The 26,488-nt window shown below is 37.9% G+C and overlaps 1 protein-coding gene across 4 annotated transcripts in view; it reads left to right on the top strand.

Moving 5' to 3' along the window:
* ush (Zinc finger protein ush) overlaps positions 1-26,488 on the top strand; it is a 165,297-nt gene that overhangs the window by 27,160 nt on the left and 111,649 nt on the right. The gene's annotated exons all lie outside the window — the stretch shown is intronic.

Below are 26,488 nucleotides of genomic sequence, written 5' to 3'. Positions count from 1 at the left end.
GTTTTACGATCCGCGTAAAACATACCTTAGGAGACTTATTAGGACAGATAGAACACAGATAGAGAAAGCGAACGGGGATAATCTTGTCCCGCCGGTCGTTTGCGTTATCGAGAGATCGATTCTGTGAAAAACGTATCACCCTCGTCGTGGATGAGTCGCGTTTGAAGTGTAATATGTAACCATGTTTTTACCGCGTAAACGAGTATTTCTCTTAACGAAGTACCGAGAAACGTATAAAACGTATATGTGTAGCTGTAAACGTATATACGCAGCTGTGGAATCTAAGTATTCCTATTTTTATTGAACCTTTATCTTTTTGATAATTTAGAATTAGATGAATATTAATAACATTTCATATATTTTTCAAGAAATAAATTATGTGAAAGTTTTATTTGCCATATAATTTTATATGATACATTTACATTGCTATTTTACATTTACGTTATTATTTTGCTGCAATAATTGCATTACATTTTTTTATATACTTATGCGTAGAACAATATAGAATTCTCTCAATTGATCTATTCAAATTAAAAAAGAAGTAAGAACTGTTTTGATATACTAAATACAAAATATTTTCGGAATTACTTTATTGAGAAATAAGAATCATCATAATTACTTGAAGTTTTAATTAATCCTTAACTGTGTTTGCGAAATTTTATCAAATTTCTTACACAATAAACTTACATATTTAATGAATAAATTAATGAATAGAATATTATTTTCACATTAAAAATAATTATATTAAATATTTAATATTTTGTTTAGTACAAATTTTTTCTTAATACATAATGACACATTGGGATTTGAATGCACTTTATTGGCACATATAATACATGCCGAAATTAATTAAATATAATTCAAGACATTTTAGACAATTTAGAATTTACGACAAATTAAACTAAAACAGAATTCTATTTACAATTTTATGTGCTGCGGAAAATTTGGAAAATCAAAATGCTTATATGTACAAAAGATATATTAATGATATATATATCTCTTTTATGTATGTATTTCGATTTTTAAGTTTTTTTCTAAGATTAAGTATTAATTATTTAATTAAAGGGCAAATCGTAAGAGTAGATTTCTGTTCCAAATTTTGTTGCGAATAGTAATAAAGTAAACTTATGCAAAATGTATACCGCGCGAAAAACTTCATTAAAACGAAAACGAATATTCGCCAGTTTCCTACATGTGTACTCAGACGAAAGAGGTTTGCTTCGGACCCGGATAACCGGTTAATCGCGCCCGTAACTCTCCGCGGTGTGCCCCGATCCGCCGCACGTGGGGCGTCGTGTCGTGTCGTGTCGCGTCGCGCGGTGACTTTCTCCGACGCTGTCAAAAACGACGAGGCGAGCGAACGAGCGACGCGTAGCTCGGCGCGGTGCGACGTCGCTTATCAGTAGCGCGCGCTATCGCATACGGGTCGCGCTAATGTCTCCTTATCAGAGAGAGAGGTGGTTACCTATCTACCTATTCGCCGCCGCGCTCTTTCTCTGCCCACACGAGCGGGTCGGATTTCCAGAGCTACCAGCACACCCTAACTCTCTTTCTCCCTCTCTATCTCTTTCTTTTCTCTCTTTCTTTTTCTCTTTCGCTTATACTAACCCACCTGACCTAACTCTACGCGGGACTACGTGTCACCCGGACCCCGTTGCTATCACCGCCGTCGTCGTCGTCGTCATTCCACGACGACGACGACTTTCTAGTTCCAATGTTTCTGTTTCCGCGCGTTTCCTGATAGCGCGAACGCTCTCAGCCCGCAAAAGCGATAGTTAAAAGCGACAGGCAGCACCTGCCCTTTTCTTTACTATTACCGCCGTTGCGTTATCAGCCGGTCGGCCGCATTTGGCTAGTGATATCGCTTCCGTCGCGAAACGATTAACCGGTTTCCATCTTCTACCAGTCCGCCGGCAAATTTGATTGTTAGTAATTAAATAATTATTACCAAAGTATCTAGATAAGGAGTATTTGCTTTAAATACATGATTATTGATATAACATTTTTTTTTGTTATTAATTGCATAGTTTTATTATTTTTTGTTAAATGAAAATCTATTACCTTTATTTGCAAGAAATTAATTTTTCTGAACTAAATCTTCAGCCTATTGCGTCTTAAATTTATTTGTCTAATTTCAATAATACTTTATTGATGTAAAATAATAACAATGTGCATAATACAAATTTATCAAACTCGATCATTTCTGATTTAAAAATAAAATTTCTGCCTTAAAGAAGAAATAATGACATAAATGATAAAGCAGTTTTGTTTGCGAAGAAAATTCAGCTCCAGTATTTGCGATGTACTCGCAATGATGTAAATTACTATCGGTACGATAGTTGATAAGGGCCTTCTTATCGGGGCCGTATCAGGCCTTATCGCGGCGCAACGGCAAATCAGAGCTTGGCCGAGCGACATGGCCCGCTGATAACGCGTTTAATCAACGACCATACGCCTATTTCGCGCGAACATCGTTGCGATTGGCCGCTTTGTCGTGCCATCTCCGGCAAATCGAGTGCTCGCGGTTCTTCTATCAGTGGCGCGATATCGCTGATATGCGTCCGCGCGTACATTTCTGCCTCGAAGAATAAATCGACGCGAAGGAACGCATCGTACTATCATAATTGTGTCGTTATCGCCGCACGCATCGATGTTGAATGAGTGCATCTGTTTAAATTAATGAAGCCACGCGCAACTTGAATGACTCGTCGTTGTGTCAACGCAATTTTACGAGTCATCTTGTGTGTGCTCTGTATAAATTATTTTAAGATAATTTTAATTTGATATTAATTTTTTTTATCACGGTATTTATTTGAAATCTGCCGATCATATATTAAATAGTGATTACATTACTATTTTTTATTGCTATTTATGATATGAAGTGTTTATAAAGTATCGGAAAATATATAATTTCTAGCGAAAATTGAATAGAAATATTAATTTGCATACAACAATACTGAAAAATAGCCTATGATATATTTAAAGTACAAATAAAATATATTTATGTCATATTCCATATAAGTTGATTATATTGCACGTTCCAAAAGAAATAAATAAATTTTCTCTACATTTTATTTTATAATTAAATCTGCATATACATGTTAGATTTATTACAAATAATAAAATTAACAAAATTTTTTGCAAGAAATTTTTTATTTTATTTTTGAAGAAATTAATTTAATTGGAAAGAAATAAAGTTTCGCGTTATATCATAATATTTTTATAACTAAGCTAATTAATAAATTGAGAAAGTTATAGATTTTTAAAAACAATTGAAAGGAAATATCATTTATGTGCATTTATTTTATTAAAATATCATTTATGTGCTCGCAAAATAATGTGTATGAAGTTAGCCCCACACTTTAATAAAATTAAAATAATCGAAATTGTACTGCATTGTACTAGTTTTGTACCAAATTGTACCGTAGTTAATTATTTGAAATCACGCGCGGATTTCCAAAAAATCGAAATTTTTGAATTTTTTGAGTAGCCCCACACTTTTCGAAAAATGATTTTTTCTCGATTGTACTACATTGTACTAGTTGTACCGAACATTGTACCGTTTGAAAAAAATTCCTAACAAATTTGGATTTTGAGAAAAACAAGAAAATCGAAAAATTTTTGACATTACGTAATTACGGAAAATCGGCTATTTTTTAAGATATCGAAACGCGGCCAACGGGGTTCGAAAGAGAATCGTTATTAAAAAAAATTTTTTTTTAAATAAAAATTTTAAAAAATTAGGCCCTATATCTTAGTATATATTCTTTTTTATAAATTGTTTTTTTATAATTTAAATTATACTGTTATATTACTGGAAAATTAGATGCAGATATTTAATTTTATTATAAGATAACTTTTAATAATTTCTTTACATCTATTTATAAAAGGAATATGAAGTACACATCTATTTTACAAGGATGAAAGAATTAATGATATTAATAATTTGTGAGCACATAAATGGATAAACGATATTTAGTTGGAAAATAATTAATTTTTTTACTTTAAGTATAGTTCTCTCTTGTGTCGGGAAGATGAGAAGTAATTTTTTTGTAAAGGGGTTGACACTCAATAATCAAAATGCGCATATTTTAAAGGTTTATTCTTGGAATTTTATACTACATTTAAAATATAATGTATTTTTTCTTTTTCTAGTACTTCTCTCTTGAGTTCCATCAATTAAAGGTTGTTTGAGGACTAAAGGGATGAGCTTAAAAATCGAAACTATATCAGTTCAAAAGCTCATAAATAGCTCTTAATTCTACCGCAAAGATTGATCCAATATTTTTATTCTTAAGCGGGCGGTGGGGGGGGGCTGAGTCGATATCGACTTAGCCCCCCCCCCCCCACAAAAAACATTAAATTCATGCTCAGCGTGACGAGCTCAAAAATTTTAATTTGCGGAATATGAAAGCTCATAAATAGCTTATAATTTTGCGCTATTGGTTTTTTTATTTGTGCAAGGTGGGGGGGGGGGCAGCTCGACAGGGGTGTGATCAGAGTGGCGAGAAGCAACACTTTCCCTTCAGGTTTCTTTCAACAGAGAGAGACAAGGGTGAGGAACGCTATCTGATGCCGCAAGGTGGAGGTGTTAATTCACGTTCTACTCTCTGCACGCTCGCCCTTTGCGCCTTGCTTTTGCAGTTGTACATTCTCTTCACAATTTCCTCCTTCTTTTTGAAGGTTCTCGCGTACCTTTCAACTTCATCTCTTCTACCTAACCTACTTTTCTCATAGATGCACGTGTATGGTGACAAGGACAATATATGAAATACATTAATAAATAGAAGAGAAATTTAAAGAATATGCTTATTTGTCTTTATTATTATACATGTATCATATAGCATATTTTATGAATTGTATTCGTTACATATTTCTCAATATATTTGTAATATTACGTAAATTTCTCATACATTTTTACGATATATTATCTATAATTTATCGAATAATTTGCAATGGATTCGATTATGAAAAAGTTTACGAAAAAAAGTTTGTGAAATATTTTTTCTTAGAATGCAACATAATTCATCTTATATGAAGTCTAAAGTAGATATTTATTTGTACTTTAAATATATTTTACTTATATTTTAAATTGCATAGGATATTTTTCTTTATATTGTTTTAAAAATTTTATAAATGAAGTAATTAAAGTGCTTGCTTTCTATTTTTATTATAAATTCTATCACGCTTTACTTTGTGCTTTATGATATTTAATATTTCAATAATCTTAATTAACAAATTCTTCAATAATAATTAGCAATTAAAAGCAACGTTTTTATTTTTTAATTTTAATTCTATTTTCAAATATATCATAAAATATACTTTTTTCTTACACTAATTAATGATATAATTTACAAATATAATAAGAAACTGCTTAATAACATTTATGAATTTTATTAGAAATGCGATTTACAAATAAGAAACTCCATTAATATTCACGAATATATCACGACCAAAATATCTATTACCTTTCTCCCGAAATAAATCACGCAAATGCATGCGCGTGTTCACGCTGCAGCGAGCTAATTTTCCCTGCTTCAAAAAACCGCATGTCGGGAGAGGAAAAATCGCCATCTCCCATCCGGGGGCGGTGGTATTCTTCTCCGCGTGAAGAACGCTGCGAGAGAGCGTGGAAGTCATTTATCCCTCTCGGTGGGCACGCGTGCGTGGATCCACACATACACAAATACACACACGAGAAAGACAAGAAAGCGAGGAAGAGAGAGAGCGAGAGATAGAATAGCATCCCTCTCGTTGTCATGCAGGATGCGCGAAGGGGGATGAGGGCGGTGCGCCCGCCCTCTTCGCAGGAGAGCCATCCAACCGTCACCCCCGGATTCCACCTCACCCCATCCTCTCCCTCTTTTCCGAGCCATCCAGATGGCAAGCCGGCGGCGGGCGCACTTCATTTCCGCGTCTTACAGCCGGCCGGCGCGGCGAAGGAAATGAAAACAATGAGATACAGCGGTCATCCGTTATACCGTATGCCGGTCGCGTCTCTTAACTCGCATTTGTATTACTTAAGCGCCTCTAAAAGCGCGCTCGAACGCGCGCGCGCATCGTCTCTTAAGCCGAGACTCGAGCTGGTTCCTCTCGTTCCACCTTCGTTTCTCCCTCTCGCCGGCGTTGCGACGCTCTTTACGTCCTCGCGCGTGTCACCGGGTGCATATAAAGAAGTAGTGTTTCTTCCGCTACCGGGAAAACGCGACGGTAGACAAGACAAAGCTGGCGGTTTTTCGTTTAATGAAGATTTCTCTGCGTTAAAAATATTTCATCAAGGAATTTTTTAAATTTATGGAATTAAAAGATTAATGAAGACAGAATTTGAAGTTAAATGATCGACAAGTGATATTATTTAATAGTGTTGCGGAATTTAAGGATATATATTGGATATTAAATTGCAGGACTATAATTATATAATTTTTTGTCAACATTTAGCTTTCGATTTTATATGTTAGCAAATATTTTTAAGAGAAAGTTTAGTTTCCAAAAAAATAATTTGTCCTTAGATGTAAAATTTTGATGGATGGAACATGAATTGGAGATTTGCTTAGAATTTATAAAAATTATTTAGCATTTATAATACATTGTTTAATCAATATCATTATTAAATATGTGAAATTTCACTTTTACATTTCATCATAAAACTGAAGAATATTTTCGTGGAATTTCAACAAAATTATATTTATCAGCAAATATTTTGGAAAACAAAAATTCCATTTCTAAAAAAATGATTTGTTGTTAGATATAAATCTTCTATTAACAATAGATTTATTTTTAAAAAATTATCAGTGCTTGAGACATTATTTTTAGAACGAAAGATTTTGCGTTTGCCTATTCTTTTGTGTACTCAAAATTTTTATATGACGGATGTGATTCTGTTTAATTCATTAGCCCTTTGCCGAGCTCGAGATAACTTACAAACGACGATTCCAGGACCCTCCGGAATCCTATTTTGCATTTTATCTGCGAGCGGAGTCTATGCGAGAGCATAGGAAGCGCGAAGTCACGAAGAAGGACGATCGAGTTTCCTTCGCCGCGGATCCTTCGTAGGCTCTTGGCGAACTTCGTCCATCTTCTCTCGCGTGCGCGGGTGGGCTTGTTCCTGATCTCGTTTATCCCGTGCCAGGATGCCGGGATCCTTGTCGAATGTCCCGCATTAAATCCCTCTTCCGCGCGGGCGCGTACGCTTTCGTCGGATGGCGCACGTTCCGCCGCACGGAAATTATGAAATCAGAGACACAGGGCACGTACTCTCTCTTGCCTCTCACGGGTCCCCCTCCGGCATGCAGGATCAACCTCGTCCTGGCCGCGCCGGTGTCCGGGTGTCCTCGAGCGAAGGAGATTGGCAAAAGTCCGGATGATGTATCGCGCCGCGACGATAATGGTGTCTCTCACTCGTTCCCTCTTTCTCTTTCTCTCTCGCCGAGACTTCCTCTCGATCGTCCTCTATCATTTTTAACGCTGATAAATACGTCTGCTTCGCACAAAATTATCCCAGGATAACATCGAGATCCCCCGTAACAGGGCATTCAAAACTCGATCACGAAGTTATTACGTCGAAACAACTTGAAGAATTTTTTCCTCGAAAGAACAATGTTCTTATAGCTTTTCTCGGTAGCTTCATTTTTTAATGCTAATCGGAATTATGCCGATGAATTATCCTGAGATAATATCGACATCTTATAAGCAATGTCTTTTCAAACACAAAACTATAATTATATACTTTATAAATAGAGTATAACAATAAATTACGAACTTTCTTTGAATGACGATTGAATAAAGATTCTGTCACGAGTATTTTAGTTAGTGTAAAATTTTGTGGAAATTTCATTAAACTACATGAAATATAAATAGAAACTTGCTATTTAACAATGAATATAATTCAATATAATGTAAGTTTCATAATTTAATATGTTAATAAGATAAATTTGCAGTTTTTATGACGTCTACCAAATATCGAGCAAACAATTTGTCCTGATTGCGCTTACTGCCAAAAGTTGCTCGATATCTATCTACCTATCTGTTTAAATATCTGCGTGTTATTTTAGGAAAAAAAAATTGGCGCGAGGTACTCTTATCGATTGTTCCAACTGGCGAAACGTTTCGCGCGAGCCGAACCGAGCCGAGCGAGAGATATCGCGCGAAATAGTTTTCCATCGCGCCGCTTTCGGACGTCGTAAAATCGACGGGTAAATCACGCGCGCGCTCGGCAATCGGCGCGGCACTTTTACCTCCGTAATTGCGGCATCTAATTGCGAGCGCGCTAACTGGTTCGATGCCAAGACGGGATGTCGAACGAGGGTCGACGGGGACGGGCGGCGAGTTGCGGAACGTTATCAGAGAGGGTGCTTTCCTGTTATTTGTACGATAGGGGTTGGTAGAAGGGGGCAGTGGAGGGGGAAAAGAGTCGATCTGATAAAAGCCTCAAAAGTAGCACCGTTTCGGAGGGAGAGGTAGGGGGCAGAGGAGTGAAAAAAGGAGAAAGAGACACGTGATTATGCGCCAACCGCGCCAGGGGCGCAGCTATTGCGCTATTATTTTACACCCGCTATTGAATCTCGCGTTCTGAATGCTCTTTTCGTTCTGTCCGCGCTTTTCTGACTCGCTCGTCGAGAACACCAGATTTTCCCCGCGGCATAACGCCCTTCGATTAAAATAAACAAAGGAGGTGGAAATTTAAAATAAAGAGATAAAAAGATAAGGAGTGAGGAAATTGCGAAAAATGATCATGCTTAATGCGGTTCTGTAAGATCAGTCCTACTGGGATAACAAATGATATTGAATAATTTAAAAAGAATCTTTGTTTTAGGAAAATACGATCTAAATATTACTGCAGTTTGGAAAAAAAATTTAAGAAATAACAGAATCGAAATTTTATAAGAAAATTTTACTAATTGTAAAAGAATTTTTATTAGAATTATTGTTGTTTGAAGATGTTTATTTGATATTTTATGAATGCTTATATAGATACAAAATAAAAATATATCTTTAATATTTTCTAGATTTATACATATTTATCAGATTTTTTCGTTTCTTTTAAAAATGATTTTGGAAATTGATATAAATAGCAAAATAATTATGAAATTAATTTAAATGGTTAAATGTTATATGTAAAATAGATGGTCAAACGCGCGAAATAATTTTTTCTTCTATCGAGAAAATTTCACATTGCGGAGCGCGACGCAGGGTTAACAAAGTACCGCGAAAGGGAAAAATTCGCACGCGTGAGATCCGCAAAACGAATATTATTCGCGCGAGACGGAGAGCGGGAGAGAGGAGCTTCCGTCGGTTCGTTGACGGAACTCGTGTTTTTCAATCGGCGGCTTTGTCGCTTTTATCCCGCGGCCGCGCGCGAAAGTACAAGCTTCGCGTCGCGACGCGACGCGATGCGACGCGTCGCCGCCGTCTATTGTTTCCTCGCCGCGAAAGCACCGGCTACTTCCCTAGCCGACGTCGCGGTGCCGACGGCCCTTTATCAGCACTTTTCACACGGTCACCGACGTCCATCGGGGACGATTCCGTTGATTCCGGGTTAACATTGCCTGAAGAGAATCACAGTTTCACGGATTTTTATTTGAATTTTTAAGTTATCCCTCGCTGCAGTAACAACTGATTTTATATATAATTGATATAATTATTTTTATAAAATTATATTAATTATTAATTTATGCATTATTTTTTCTGACTAATTTTGGCCACATTAATGATCTTTTACTTATTTTTACACTTTAATCATATTATTCATTATTGCTGGATTAATATTCATGTCAAAACATTTTTACAACTGAAAATAAGAAACAAAAGGAACGAAATCGTGAAAAATAGGAACGACTAATAGAAACAAAATAAGCGAGATAAAAGAGGAACTGCGATCACAGATTTGGAAAGGATTGAGACAGAGATATCGCTTGCGATCTGTTACCCCAAAATATATAAGGACGGGTTATCCTGTCGTTGAGGAAGGACACGCTCCTCGCCGGATCGTAAAACAATTGGCGCGACTCTGGTCTCTTTCTCTCTCTCTCTCACGCGCGCGCGCGATACTTCCGATACCGACGACGATAAAGCACCCTGTGAGACGGCGAGGAGGAGGGTGAGAGAGGAAGGGAACCGAGTGGGGTAAACCTCCCTTGCTTGCCGATATTTACGGGCTGCAGCAACCCTTATCGGAGCCGCTGTTAGAATAGGTGCGGGCTATAGGTGCATCGCGCGCGCAACACTCGCGCCCCTTTTCAATTGCGGTGGAGGAGGGGCGAGGATGCACGAATTTAGGATATCGATATTTTCGTTCGTTCAGTATCGAGTTACAAGAGAAGCGGTTTTCTTGACTTTTTTGTTCCTCTTCTTTCTATTGGAAATTAAAAGAGCCTTGGCATTTTTAGTTGCGCGATTGTATATTAATGAATAATTGTGTGCTTCGATATTTTTGCGGAGGAAAGATTGATTTTAGATTTGAAGAAAAAAATTGCACATGAGACACATATTTTGTTAGACTCAAAATATTTTGCACACCAAACGACTAAATAACCTGTCTCCTCCTCTCGATTTTTTTACATATATCATATAATAATTAAAATCTGCCTTACATTTAAGTTGTGTTTATAAAATCGTTTTAATATTATTGTTTGTAGAATTAAACAAAACGTATCGTGGAATTCCGCTTCAGAAGCTATAGTATATAATTTCATTAATTAACCGATGCTAGCCTGTTTCTCGTCGTTTGTTTCGCGGCAGAAATCATCCGGCGATACGAAATCGCTCGCGATATCGGGCGAACAGAAAGAGCGGGTGGGCGAAGGGGGAGAAGGGGGAGTGTGCAGTCGGAAAAGCGCACACTTTCCCGCCGCTATCTGGAGAACTATTTCTCCGGTGTCTGGAAAAGCATTGCCGGCGGCGATAACGACCACCGCGAGAGGGAGGGGAGACGGCCGACGCGGAGAAAGGGCGAATTTATCGGATCGCCGATGCCCACATTCGCACGCTCGCTTTCTCTCTCTCTTTTTCCTCTCTCTTGCCAGCTGCATTTTTCTCTTTTCCCTTGTTTATTTATCCGACCAATACCCCAGACAGCGAGCAAGAAGAATGAGAGAGAGAGAGAGGAGGGAATAGTAGTGACAATAATTAATCTTATTGGCCAACATACTCTAATTATTTGTTATTTTATTGATATTAATATTTACAAAGTTATTCTGGAGAAAACAAAAGGACAAAAAATGATTGCAAGTTTATTGAATAAATTTTAAAATAAACCTTACGTGAAATGAATTCAAAACCCCTGTCGAGCTGGCATCCCCACCTTGCACAAATAAAAAAACCAATAGCGCAAAATTATAAGCTATTTATGAGCTTTCATATTCCGCAAATTAAAATTTTTGAGCTCGTCACGCTGAGCATGAATTTAATGTTTTTTGTGGGGGGGGGGGGCTAAGTCAATATCGACTCAGCCCCCCCCCCCCAACGCTTAAAAATAAAAATATTGGCTCAATCTTTGCGGTAGAATTAAAAGCTTTTATTTATGAGCTTTTGAACTGATATAGGTTCGATTTTTAAGCTCACCCCCTTAGTCCTCAAACAACCCTTAATTGATGGAACTCAAGAGAGAAGTACTAGAAAAAGAAAAAATACATTATATTTCAAACGTAGTATAAAATTCCAAGAATATACCTTTAAAATATGCGCATTTTGATTATTGAGTGTCAACCCCTTTACAAAAAAACCACCTCTCATCTTCCCGACACAAGAGAGAACTATACTTAAAGTGAAAAAAATTAATTATTTTCCAACTAAATATCGTTTATCCATTTATGTGCTCGCAAAATACGTGCATTTCCATTATTGAATTGCAACCCCTTTATAAAGAAATCATTTGTTATCGACTCAGCCCCCCCCCCCTCACAAAAAACATTAAATTCATGCTCAGTGTGACGAGCTCAAAAATTTTAATTTGCGGAATATGAAAGCTCATAAATAGCTTATAATTTTGCGCTATTGGTTTTTTTATTTGTACAAAGTGGAGGGGCCAGCTCGACAGGGGTGATTCAAAACACACCTTGCGTGAAGCAAAATTTTATTTTAAAAACATCTTGCGATTAATGTTCAATTTTTGATTAAAATTATTTCTCGCGAAAAGAATCGAAGAAATCTTCTTTTAAATATTTCACAGATTATTACTTTACCCTTAAAAACATCAAAATATGACACAAAAGAATCCATTTTTCAGATTTTTCTATTATTTCTTTATCTTTATTTTACATCATTACTTTTGTTTGCTTCGGTGTTTAATATTTATAGAAGTTGCCAAGGATATTTTGTATTCGTCCATTGTTCCGATCGTTTTTGCTTCACGCGACCTATGTTCGACGCATTTGTAGTGTCATTTGTACTTGATCGCGGTCCAACCCGGCCGTGAGTGACGTTATTAATCATCGCGCTCGTCGTCGTCTCGACAGGTGTGCGCCGTGCGTATTTCGTGTGTGGGTGCGTGCGTAAAGAAGGCGCGGAGGATGACCGGAGGAGGCTAGGAAGATATCGATCTCGATAATTGAATCGCGGCCGATTGTGCGGACACCCCGCGGTGCGCGAGACGCGTATCCCGATCGTGTGCGGGCATCCGGCTTTTTTTGTTCATCGCCTTTCGGGGCTTATTACCACTTGTACGCCGCCTGGATCCTTGATCCTACGCCTCGATATAACACGTGTATTATAGGCACGTTTGATCATGAGAAGATAATTGCGACGTGAAGAAATCAGGCGAGTCGAGATAATTGTGATTTTAATTGAAGAATCGTGTATTGAATATGCGTTAATATTCCGGCTATGTTCGAAGTGTTACGTAGACCAAGATACATAATAATAGATAATGATAATAAAGTATTAAATAATAATAAATAGATGGAAATATTAGGATTATATTTAGGAAATTTTTTCTTAACTTTAAAATAAGAATTAAAATCGAGTATTGCAGATTTTATATGATTTAAATTTCTCAAGAAACTTGTTTTAAACATAAAAATATTTTAAAAATTCTTTTTTATTAAATTGTACGTATTTTAAAGCTGTACGTTTAAATCCTTTCGATTTTGACGTCTCTTCTAAACATAAATTTTTAATTTTAAAAAACGAAATAGAAATTAGAGACTGAACAGATTAACAGCACAAATAATTAATGTGGTACTCGCCATTTCAATTTGCAGCAACGCGTTGTATCTAACGCGTTATATCGGCAGTCCCGTCACGAAGCATGCGAGCGTGTCATGCAAATCGTTCACGCGGCCTAACCGCGGCGACTTGCTTTCCCGACTGCGGTAATGGACGAGCCGTGTCTGCCCTTTTCCTTCTGTCCTCGGCAATTGCCGTCGATCGCGGCTGTCGATGCCCTCCTCGCGCGCCTTCGCGCATCTTCAATCACGGCGCGCCGGTGAATGCCGACGACGAAATCAGCGCGAGTAACAGCGTCGGCGCTAATAGCTCACGAGAAACTTTTAGAGATTTTATTGGAATTAATTAAATCAAGGATAAATAAATTTAATAAAAAATAAATTTGATAATAAAATTGTGTTAGAAGCAATAGTTATACTCTTTTTATGCTATGAAGAAAAGGCTCGCCTGATTTCTTCACGTCGCTATTAAATAATCTAATGACTTATAAAACTTAAATTAAATTTGACAATTTATTTGATGGATGAGTTAGAATTTTGTTAAGAACTTGTGCAAAAATGTTATAGTGCTGTTTAATCGCTGAGTCGCTTCAATTTCATTTCGAAATCTAAGTGTCCGCGCTATTAAGAACTTTAACTTTTATTTAGGTATTTGTTACATTTCTTTAAATTAGATACATTGCGCGCGAAAATTTCTCGATTCACTTGCCGACAGGAAACGTTCTCGCAATAGAAAAAGCGGCGTGCGAGAAGGCCAGGCCGCAAAAATGGCGGCCGCTGAGCTCGGCGTCCCCGCGTTGAAGCCGGACGCGGCGGAGCCCGTTATTGGCAAGAGGCATGCGATAGTCCGCGAGACATGCATAAATGCATAGCCGTCTCCCCAGATGCAGGCGGATACCGGCGCGCAGATCCCCCGATCCGACAACACCGGCCACCCCTTTTTACCACCCCGTGCAACAATTTTCTTTTCCTCCCTGTCTGCTTGCCGTACTTGTAGTTTCGAACACCCTTAACCGATCGGCGAAGAGCGAAAAGAACGAAAGGAAGCTTAAAAAAAAAGTACGCGTTCACCTGATGACGCCTCGCAAAGCAGGTGTCGTTGCTTTGAGCGGCGATCTTAAAGAGAAAGCAATGAATTAAAATTTATTTCTCGTAATTTGGACTTAATTGTAATTTATGCTGAATGTAATGTTTCGAATTTTTGAAGAAATTGATTAAAATCATAAAAGTTTTTCGAAGATAGAGTTCGAAAAAATCCTGTGAATAGCAGAATTACAGTGAATTTAAGGAGAAATATTGAATATTGAAATATCTTATTGTGTGTGTGTGTGTGTGTGTGTGGCGTGTGTGTGTGTGTGGTGTGTGTGTGTGTGTGGTGTGTGTGTGTGTGTGTGTGTGTGTGGTGTGTGTGTGTGTTAGTGTCCGGTTTGTTTCTTATATAAATTTAATCTGTTTGAAATTAAATAAACTTGAAGAATTCGTATAAAATATTTTCTTCTGCGAATAAGAAATCAACGAAATTATGATTTAAAAATATTGGGCATATTGAAAATGAAACTAGATTTAAGAAATTAATTAGGTGTGAACGGAACAAAATGAGATTAAAGAACAGTGAATCATAAAAATTCTGTGAAGTAATCTTGGAATGACATCGGATATGAATCATCAGAATATTCTCATATAACAATTCTTTGAAATATAAATAAGAAATATTCTTGCGGTTTTTCGAGTTTTAAAGATAGCAAGAAATAGCGCGATAGAAATTATCGTATTTTATAAAATTTCGCAAAGTTTTATCGCAACAACTTGCATAACATTCACGTTATCTTTCTGATATATTCACGTAATCTGTTTACAATTTTTGTGTAAGAGTTAAGAATAAGTTAAGACGTTTTGCAGATTTTTGTATCTCTCATTTACACTGTTTAACAGCCGTGAAGAGTGGTGTGAATTCAATTCGATTCGCCGTTCAATCGCGGGAAACGGGCGGCGCGAGGAGAAATCTGCTCAAGTCGACGCGTGCAACAAGATTACGCGTGGATATCGGTGCGGTGTAATGAATTACCGCAAACGGGGGGATGGGGAGGGAGCGGGCTGATTAAGGTGGAAGAATGGAGAGGGACGAGAGGCAATTAGCACACACTTGGCATGCCGACCGCGAGCCAATCTGCGGCATTCCTGGCGCCTCTCTTGATTGGCAGCGCGGACGCGGCCTTTGCGCGTACGTCGCGCTTTTCTCAAGGCGGTTTTCATCAAACGACCCCCTCACGCACCCTCGGCAGTCTCACACGAGGTCACCGCGGACGAGCGAGACGTTGCCACGTGAGGATACTCGCGATCGAGCCGGCGCGCAGTTAAAAACAGATCTTTTCCGCGCCGGTATCTAATTATAACAAATCGTAACAAAAATCGCCGAACGACAACATTGCGGCAATCACCATTCGCAGGTGTACTCACTTTATGGTCTCAAATACTCAGGCGACTTTATATTTGCTTATCTCTTCTATATCCTGGCACTTTTATTACATATACAGTGTTTCACCTTAAGAAACGTTTTAACGGCGGCTTTAATGAATTTGCAGTCGACTTTCTCTTGGCGACAATTTAACGAGATTCTCAACTGTTTTTTAATTTTTAATATTAAAATTAATTTAAATTTAAAATTTTTAATATGAAAATCTAATTAAAATTTAATAAAAAAAACTGACAAATTCTTTAATTCAGTTTGAATTATTTGTGTTATTGGTCCCGTCTCTAATTTTTATTCATAGACTTTTGATTCCAAAATGTTATCGTTCAAGATTTATTGTTAATTTATTAATTTTTTTCTTCGGGTTTGCCCGAAATGAATCTTTAACGTCGAGAATTTCATTGGAATTTTTAATCGTATTTTTTTTTAGTAGAACGTTCATCTTCCTGCAATTGTCATATTTCCCAGCGACGGTAGACACTTCATAGACATTACGCACGGCGGTATGATACACGTACGCGTTTGGCGGTATACGCGTTACGCGTAGATACATACGCGGCGCGGCGTAGCCGTAAGTGAGCCCAGACCGTTAATGGGCCGCGTTGTGCGAGATAAAGGATTATTGATCGTAAATAATTTCGTAATGTACGCGCGGCGATAATGCTGCAATCGCCGGCAGGCCGCTTATCTCGCCCCCGTCGGCATTCCGTCGATCTCGCGCCGAAACTCGACGCCGGACTTTCCGCCTCCTCGACGAGGGCGAAGATGCTATTATGATTTCGCGGACGCGCTACGGGGTGTTCATATTATTTCAGAACTATTAATTTTTGACATATTTTCTAATGTTTTATTTTCATTTTATTCCTTTTGATGCATTATAATCTATTTCAATCAAGAGGTTTAAGTTTTTCGTTGAAAAATAGAGCGGCAATTTGACGGGAACACGTCGCGGTTGGCGGGAAGAGGTGGGGGAGGGGCACCTTTTAGTAGCTGTCAGGTTACTTTTCGTGGGTATTAACGCTTATCGGATCTATCCGGTGGCTATGTGCGGTGCCTGCATGTCGACACGCGAGTACGAGCCGCTCGCTCGCTCGCTCACTCGCGCTATATCGTAATTTTATGCACTTCGGGGCCCCCCGATGAATATGGATTCGTTGCCGTTGCACCTCGTCGCGCGGGTCGTCGTCGATTTATGCGGGCGCTTCGTCTCGCCGCTCGACCGAGCCGTTCACCCGAGCATCGCGGAAAAATAACCCCGCAGTCGCGGAGCAGCCCGAATAAGCGATCACTATCCGAGTTTGGTAGCGATTAATAGCGTATTTCAAAATTCAGATTTTTAAATGACATTGAAGAGACTTGGGTGCATTTAAAATAGCTGAGATAAAAATATGATTAAGAAAATTCGTGATAAGTAGCATAATATTAAAACGCGATAAAAAGTATCAAGCGTATAAATAAATCAATAAGTGAATTTGAGATTTCGATTCCCTGAACAATTGCACGAATAAAATTCTCGAAAAATTTTACGATCGGGAAGCGCAGGGGCAGGGGAGATGCGAATTCCTCTGGATCCGTCGACGTGCCACGCACTGTGACACCCACGCATTCACACGTACATACGCACACACACACACAAGCGACGTCCTACGAGCCGGCTCGGAATCGTTTGATATCCATACAATGCTAAACGCGCCGAACACTATAACGCTCCCGCGACGAAGCAGATCCACGACGATAAGAGGCCTCGCGTGTGCGTACACATACATGCATACGCATACATGCATACACACGTACGACGTGTACGGGCCGAGCGCGCGGCAGCGGAGATAAGGCATGGCACACGTTGCTAGATATGTAGCAGATATCAAGCGACGGGCTGCGCTCTATACCGAGTGTGCACGAGCAACGTACAAGTATAAAGTTGGTACTACCTGCCTTAACCACCTACTACTATCTACCTACTGGCGGGGCTGCCGTTACACGTGTGCCGGCCGCAGGGAGCAGTGCTTACTAGCGCGATCGAGACGTCGTCCCGTTCCGCGGGAGCGACCCGCGGAATTCCGCGTCGCTGTCCGATAGATCCGATAACGGCGCGATAATACGCAAAACACTTGCTTTTGTGGAATATAATTGTCTCTGATACCCGCACGATAAAAATAGCAACAATCACGGATTCCGATTTCGTATATTTGGATTCTGAAAATAATATAGAAAATTATCTTACATCTTTGTAATATCATGCACTTTATTTTGATTGTGTACATTAGTGAAGTTTTAGCAAAATATTTTCTATATTTAACAAAAATTTATTGAAAATATTGTCTAAATTTGTGACATGTATTTTATTTTGATTGTTTAGATTGATGAAATTTTATGCAAAATATTCTTTTCATTACTTAACAGAAAATTTCAATTTTTTTAGATATTTTTCACGAGATCTTCGATCTTTTTAATAATTTTTATTTGATTATTCTTGTTTTATATTTTTTATGCTTAAATTTCATCAAAGATTGTTAGATTTTGATACTTAACATCGTTATATTATATATTTTTACTTAGAAAAGCAGCTTGTAACAAACAAGTTGATAAGAAATTTTGAAATTTTTGATAAAAGCTGTGATATCTTTTAATTACCATTTTTGAATGCATAATATGATATAGAAGGGACGAATAATATAGTTAAGAATTATAATCATTTTTATTATTTGCGCAAAAAAAGGTTCAATTTTTATTGGCTCTTTTTATCGAATGGTGATAATTATTTCGATCGTCGTCCCGTTCGTCTGCTGTGTTTTAATTAATAGGCCTGTGGCACGTACTCCCGTTATCGGGAAACGATTATTCCGGAATATTTTGAATAGTCGCCGCCGTGATATCGCGCGCCAGAAAGATGTCGATGCACGCCGTCCTGTGGGTTCGATTAAAATAAATCCCCGTCCGATTTTCGATCGCGCACCGGAACTCAACTGGTGGGGGAAACTGCGAGCCCGACCACGATAATGACATAAGAAAATAATAATTATGACAAAATAATAAATGAAATCTGAAAGAAGTAGAAAAGCATTTTGAGAAAACTTGCGATTGAACGTGACATCGTTCTAAACTTTTAAATATATTTTTTACAAAAAAGAAATATAAAATAAAAATAAAACACATCAATAGAGTGAATTTTGGTGATATCTCATCTGATATCAGAATGGTTTATGCAAAATGGCGTCGGCCTGAATTAAGATTTTTGCGCGCACGGCGGAGGAGTGGTGGGGGAAACGCGGGTAAAATGTACCCGGTTGTGCCTGAGGATTATCTGCCGGGAAATCAGCTTAATATCCATACAATGTCACGCACTTCTCGCTCACACACGACACGCCGTTAGCGTCGTTTCGCTCGTACCGCCGAAGTACCGTCGATTCCGCCTGAAACTGCGCGATCCGAGAGATCCGCGCATTCCTACATACGTTTACGATATTGCGCCGCCGTTGCCGCGTTGTAGCACAGAGGAGATTTTGTAAACGTGAGTGTTTTAATCCGAGTCACCGACCGTTTCGAGCAGCTCGGAGAATAATAATTAATTTATATTGCAATATTATAACACATATTTAATACAACTATAAAATTGCAATATTGGTTATTAAGATTTATATTCTATATATATTATTTTATTGTTCGCGAAAACGAGTGGACATTTATATATATCTAATATTATTGCAAATTAGAAAAATGAATTTTTGAAGATTTGCGCAACGCGACAATATTTATCTACCAAAAATAAGTGAATTAATCTGAATGCAAAACGTATACCTTCTGAAATGAATGCGGCGAAAGAGGAACGGATCTTTAGAGTTTCATTATCCATTCATCTCACTAGCACACGTGAAACGCGGGGGTTAACGGAGTGTCAATGTTGCGAGGAGGGCGAGGCTTATGGAGGGGAAGGCAGGCGACGATGTGTGTGCTAATGAACGCCATTAAAAGCAGCGTTAATTAGATTGCGCTAATCAGATCGCCCGGTCCCAACCGTATCTGCGAACCTTTTTTTTTCCTGTACGTGGCTGCGCCGACATTCGTACGCGATGGGGAGGAATGCCAGTGGACTCGCACGAAACACCCTTCTTTCTCCTGCCTCGCCTTTCCGTAGCCGTGATTATTCGCCTTTTTTCACGATCGTCCTTCGACACCTCGAGGCGCCCGTCCGGATCTTCTCGAGCGGAAACGCGCGAAGGGATCATCGATCTTTATTTATTAATCCGCAAAGTGTTATGATTAGAATTTTATAAATCAATGAAATGTGGAAGTTACACGATAATTAATTGCAATAAACAATGTGATAATAATTTAGATAGATGCAGAATAGTTAGATTTTTTATAACTATCACATGTAAAATTGACGATCTTTGCGAGTAAAAATTAATTTCACAATTAAACAAAGAATGTTTAAAATACTGCATGATGATTATATATATATATATATATATATATATATATATATATATTTATGTTTCCGATATTGAAATCGTTATAAATTATTTTTTTAATATATTTTGCCTCATAAAAATAAAATTATAATATCTTGTACCGTTTCTTAAATTTATGCTAAGCCCAGCGATTTTTCGCTCTAGAAATTCACGAATACAATACGCTGTTAGATAAGCTAATACCTTCGATCAGTTATCGTCCCTTCCGTCCTGATTCCGTACTTTAGGGTGGACGCGGGAGGGAACACATCGCCTGCGAGATCGGCAAATCGGTCCGAGACGTCGCGTCGTCGCCGGTGCGGCGACGTCGCCGATACATCATCGAATCGAATCGAATCTTCGTCTTCCGCGATAGATTCTCGTTTCGGGCGGGCGGAATTAAACGGACTATGATCCATAGATCACGGGACGGGATAGGGGAATCATCCGCCGGCGGCTGGATAGAGAGGGAGGGGACAGCGAGACGAGCTCCCGCGACCGGAACGACGATCCCGGCCCCGGATCCTGCTGCTGCTGCAGCAGTGTCTGGGGTAATGACGTGCGAACAGATATCGGGTGGATCCCTTTGCCTCTCCTCGCGGTGTTATCGTGTCCTCGGGTGGGAGAGGCGGGAGGGCCCACACCTACGTACCTACCTATCTCTACCTCCTCCCTGCTTAACGCGCCTCGCACGCATGGTTTCACGCACACGCGATCGCGACGATGATCGCGGGAGGAGATCCGTCGAGCGGTGAGCAAACTTTCGTCGTGTCTTCTCGGACCCGGATCTGTGTAGTTAGCACAACATTCTATTAATATAAAGAAACAATTACTGTTTCAGTAGCACTTTTCATAGTTCTACAGTTCCTTATAAAAATAAAAAAAACATAATTTTTGGTTTTTTGGTATAAAAATTACGGAACTTTTTTTTTATTATGAGGAACTGTAGAACTATGAAAAGTGCTACTGGAACTGTAACTGTTTTTTTATATTAACAGAATGTCGTGCTAACTTCATAAATTCCTCTTTTTAATCGTCGCGTTGTAATCTCTGATGGAAAGCGGACGAGGGGATCGAATTAATATTTACAAAATATAATAGATAGCGCAAAATACGAAGTTATGATTTTGTGTCAGTAGTGATTAAATTTTGATTAAAACGATTTTGAAAAATTTATTTTGAATTTTTTAAGCGAAAGATTTCTAAAGAAAATTGAAGTTGCAGTTAAATTTATTACGGAAAAGAGAAATTTTCGAATAATATAATATTAAAATTTGGAAAATTTATTTTTACTGTTTTTAGCTGTTGCTAGTAATTAAGATTTAATCAACCTTTAGTACTTTTATGTTTTTGTAACATTTTTTCTTTATACTTAAACTTGCACTTAAATTACTGCGATTATTTGCACGCAATAATTAATTCGGTCTTAGTATTGTATCAGCATTTCACATTTTCGGCTATTTAATAAGGTCTTCTCATTAATTAAGAACCGATTCGAGTCTTCCTATTTTATTTCTACCACTTGAGAGAACATTTGCTATCGAATAAAATCCGTCATTAATTAAGAATTGCCTTCGAACGAACTGTAGGAGAGTATCTTCGGGCCGGTTCTTGGGGCCCAGCGAAGACAAAGCTCGCCGGAGAGCGATAAGAGATTGCGGTTGAAGAAGAACGGGGGAGTGATTTTAACGAGAAAAAATAGGAGAGACGGGAATAAATAGAGAGAGAGAGAGAGCGAAAGGGAGGCAGAATTCGCGATGATCGTGCCGATGTCTGCTCGAGCAGCAGCGAGAGAGACCCGGGCGACCATAATCGTCCCTCGTATCGGGCCGTGGCACGGCCGTTATCGCGCTTATCACCGCGTCCGGTCTCTATCGGCCATCTATGCAAATCGCGGCTAATTATATTTAATTAGATTCGACCACGACGGCGCTGCACCGACGATCGGTGCGGTGTGGTGCGATGCGATGCGATGCGATGCGATGCGATGCGATGCAATGCGATGCGATGCGATGCTTCGGCTGGAAACCCGCGCTAATAATTATAGTGATAGTTTCCGCTATTACGCGCTGCAATACGCGCTTTTCCGCGTATTACGGAACAGTCGAAATTTACAACAATTTCTTCGACGTTTATTTCGCGTGTATCGATATTTATTACGGCAATATTTTTTTAATTATCAGCTTTTGACATTTATCACACAAGATTTTGTTAATTATTAATTTTTGATATTTAATACATCGGAATTATTGAGTTTTAAAGTTATGAAATAAATTATGGGTTTTCAAACACTTGAAATAATACTGAGAAATTTGAAATATTATAATTTTTTCCTCTTTTTCTTTAGTATTATTCAATCGAGTGCAATTTTTATAATTTGTATAAAATGTAAAAGAAGGAAGATTAATGTTTAATATGTATTATTGCAAATTAGAAAACAGAAACAACTAAATTAACATTTTAAATTCAGTTTAAATATTCTGATTCAATAAAATATTTTTTTCAATTTAAATATATTAAAAATTCCTAAATTTCAGTATCGTAAAACAATATTAATGACTTTTATTATTATATTATTTTATATTGGATTTTCATTATATCAATTTATTTCTCTTTTTTCTTTATACTTTCTCTTGTTCGTCGATTTTTTTTCTGTCAGTGATGCGATACGAGTCAGAAACGCGAAGGTTAAAGGCTTAAAGTAAACTGCGCGGTGTGCTCCTCGTAAAGATAAGTTCGTCGGGGCCCCCGTCGAAAGTAGTACCCCGTTTCACGATCGCGTCTCTCTCCTCCTCTGTCTGTTCTCTCGTTGCTCGACTATCAGAGCATTATATCGCACGCAGCATACATGCCATTCTTGCACTCCGCTTCGCTTCCAATTAAAATTAGGTCGAACACAGTTTTAGAACTTGTCGTCACGAAATGTTCGCGTTTTTACCTTACCTCGTTGTCATACGGACTTTAATTATTGGTCATTTAATCAATTAAATGTGGCCAGCCGAGAAAGGAAGAAGCAGATAACGCGCTGACATCTCAATTCGATGCTGCGGCATTTGCCTTTTTTATTCTCGATCGAGCTTTGAATATAAATAATATTATTGGTGTAGGTTGGTTTTTTATTTCTAAATTAATAAACACATTTTTACGAATTAATAAGTTTTATGTAAATTATTTAGTCTTGTACAAGTTCATTGAGAGAATAGTTTAGACTAAATTATAAATAATAATTAATTTGTGGGAAAAGAAGAATTGTTCAAGAAAAGTTTTAAGCTCTAAATTCTAATAATTTTGGGAAAATTTTGATTACAAATTAATTTTACATTTATTAAAGAAAAGAAAATCTTAGAAGAAAAATATATATTGATTTTAGATTTATGAAAAAATTATATTATTAAAATTAGCGATTAAGATTTCTGAGACACTTTGTCTTTTCTCGGTTTTGAGAAGTGGAAATTTGAAAGATTCGGCTCTCACGACGCGGTAGAAATTGGACACTGCGCAATTTGTAACAGTAACAGCTCTAATACCGTCATTTCGGTATCATCGAGAAGTAACGCTCTCGTTGCGACGGAACTTCTATCTGCGGGCTGTCGCCGATGCCGCGATAGGGTTCCTCTGGATCTTAATTCACGAAAGTCTTGTACGTTGCGGACTAGTTAGAATCCCTGACATACAGGGTGTCCGAAATCAATCTTTCTCAGTCACAGATTCTTTAACTGATATTCACAAAAATTCTGCTTTAATTTATTTCCAATATTTAACATTAAATATTTTTACAGAACATCAAATTATACAAAGTTTAGTGATACAAATTCATCTAAAGTTCTAATAAAAAAATTGCGATTTGTTTTGAATTTTTATTCACTCGTAGTACAAAAATTTCAAACAAACCTAAATAACAAATTTGAAAAATGCACCGCTATTACATCAATTTCTAACAAATAATTAAATAATTGCTATCAGCAATAATAGAAATCTACAATTACAAGAATAAATTACATACGTCAAATTCGCAAGTAGTAAACTTTTATCTATGATAATAAATTCCTTTTTTTCCAATTGAGAGACGACCTCGACGGCGCTCGATACCTGCGGCCGAAAGGGACACCCTGTGTAAGAGTTGCATTAGTTATCTTTGCGCCGCGCGGAGGTGGCCGTGGGAGGGAGGGGAGCAGGCGATAGGGGAGGAATGCAACCGTTGCTTTATCGGCGAAGCGTGGGTTTCGAAGTGCCGTCTTCTGGCCGAGAATGCAGGTGCTTTTATCTGCCGCGGGCTCCGGAGACGCGGAGAGAAAAAAAGTTGGGTAGCGATACCGGAGGGGGGAACCCCGCCGAGGGGGGTGCAGGTGGAGCGGATTACTCCAAATAAACTCGTGTCGAGATTCGTCTCAGTCGTATTTAACACTGATAAGGAGATCGAACGAATTTTATAACGTTCCATTCGGGACCACTCCAGTCCGGAATAATTATCGGCCCCATCGAATCCTTGTCCCTGGAATGTCCGACTCTGCCGGAGGCTCTAAGTCACTTCTGAGGAGAGGCTAGAAGCTCTCGAGAGAAAAAGACGTAAACGTGTTATCTTTGTTTCAAAAGAATGAAGACGGAAGAAATTAAATTGGTTATTCTCGATATTTCGACGCGTTTTGTATTGATTTGTTATAAAGCTAGACAGATTTTATTTTATATAATAATTTAATCTAGATTATAATTGTATTAAAAAATGTTTTAAGAATATTAATTTTTAAGATTTTTAATTATTTTATATAATTTGAAAAATATTCTTATTTGTTCATTTTTTTTTAAATTATTTTTGTTAACTTGTTTATTGACGATTTTATATTTTAACGAAAACGGCCGTTTACTCGAGGAAAATTGCGAGGAAAGAGGAAACTTGGGTAGGGAAATTTAATGAGCGGACGTCCAGTCAATGGCACTAATGACTCTAATTAATTGCACAAAAGACGTCGACTGGCCATTACGTCCGTCTTACACGCGACACCTCTAGGAGGCCTCGTCGACTGCTCGCGCTATTAATTTATTACCTCACAATTAGACAAATTACACGACGCTTAATATCAACATTACAACGACAAAGTAGAAATTTATCAGAATTTATTTATCACTTTGAAAACATTTAAATAACATTTTGCAGCAAAGTGACAGAAGTATTCTAAAATACAAATTATTTTATTATTTTATTTTTTAATTATTTTAATTATTCTGTAATAAAAATATAAAAGATTTTGACATTATAAAAGTTAAAGATAGTGAGTTGATAAAGAAAAATGAATATTTTAGATTGCAAACTAACAGTTTGACAAAATAACAATGTAAAAAATATTAGAATATCAAAAGATATGAGTTGAGTTACGCTAAGTTACAAGAATGTTTCTCGTGCGATTTTAATAGGTGGCGATATCCTCCCATTCCGGTGGTCCTTGTGACTTGAAAAATCGAATCTACCGGCGTCGAGGAAGAACCCGGGTCGCCTTCGACGCGATTTTTAAGCCGCAAGCGATACGCGCGTCGCGATGCGTCCGAACCTCGTCATATTCGAGTAATCCCTTCCGAAAAGAAAGCTTTTTTACGCGAAGGTAAAATTGAACGTCAAGACAGGGGAGAAATTTTCCGAAAGAATTTACGGAATTTGTTATCGTAACATAATAATACCTCGCGCGGTCCTTATAGACGCCCTTGCAGAAAATCATCGGGCGATCTCTCACGCCGAACAAAAGATCGCGCGCCAAGAATGGCCCATCTATGCTCCCTCATCTCTTTTTCTCTCTTTCTCTCTCTCTATCGCCTATTTCGCTTATCATCTCGCGGCTGGTATTGCCCCGATATTGAATGAATGCCCGGCTTTATGGCCCGATCGCGCAGCCGATAACGAGCCGCGTATGGGCGCCCGTTGATTATGCACTCGCGATCCAAAAGTGTCGGCCACGAGACATTCGACCGAGATAATCGAAATCTCACTGTATTCCTTATAAAACAACGATGAGTTATTTCAATTCTAATCAGAATCTCATTGGAATTAATGCTAAATCAAAATAAAATTGATTAATTTATTAAATACATATAATTTCGTTAAAATTAAAGATAAATTTATAATTTAATAAAATTAAAATTTGGATACATATTTGAAACTGCTTGATGTATTGAAAAATAAATAAATTGAATACTTTATAATTAAAAGTATCTAATAAGAAAAATGTCGACTTCTCTATTTCTACAGTTTATTAGAATTATTGATTATATTTCAGTTTTTTTTTTTACTAATATTGTTATTCTTGAGTTTCTTGAAAAGATACGCCATCGCGAGATGTGAAAACGTTATTAGGCCTTGGTGTCGCGCAGATCTTGACACTCGCGAGGAACGTGGAAAGAAAGAGGACCCAAGGAAACGG

The sequence above is a fragment of the Linepithema humile genome, chromosome 8, assembly GCF_040581485.1.
Source record: "Linepithema humile isolate Giens D197 chromosome 8, Lhum_UNIL_v1.0, whole genome shotgun sequence".
NCBI lineage: Eukaryota > Metazoa > Arthropoda > Insecta > Hymenoptera > Formicidae > Linepithema > Linepithema humile.
Note: the sequence above shows the minus strand (reverse complement) of the source record. Positions and strands in the feature narration are given on the sequence as shown.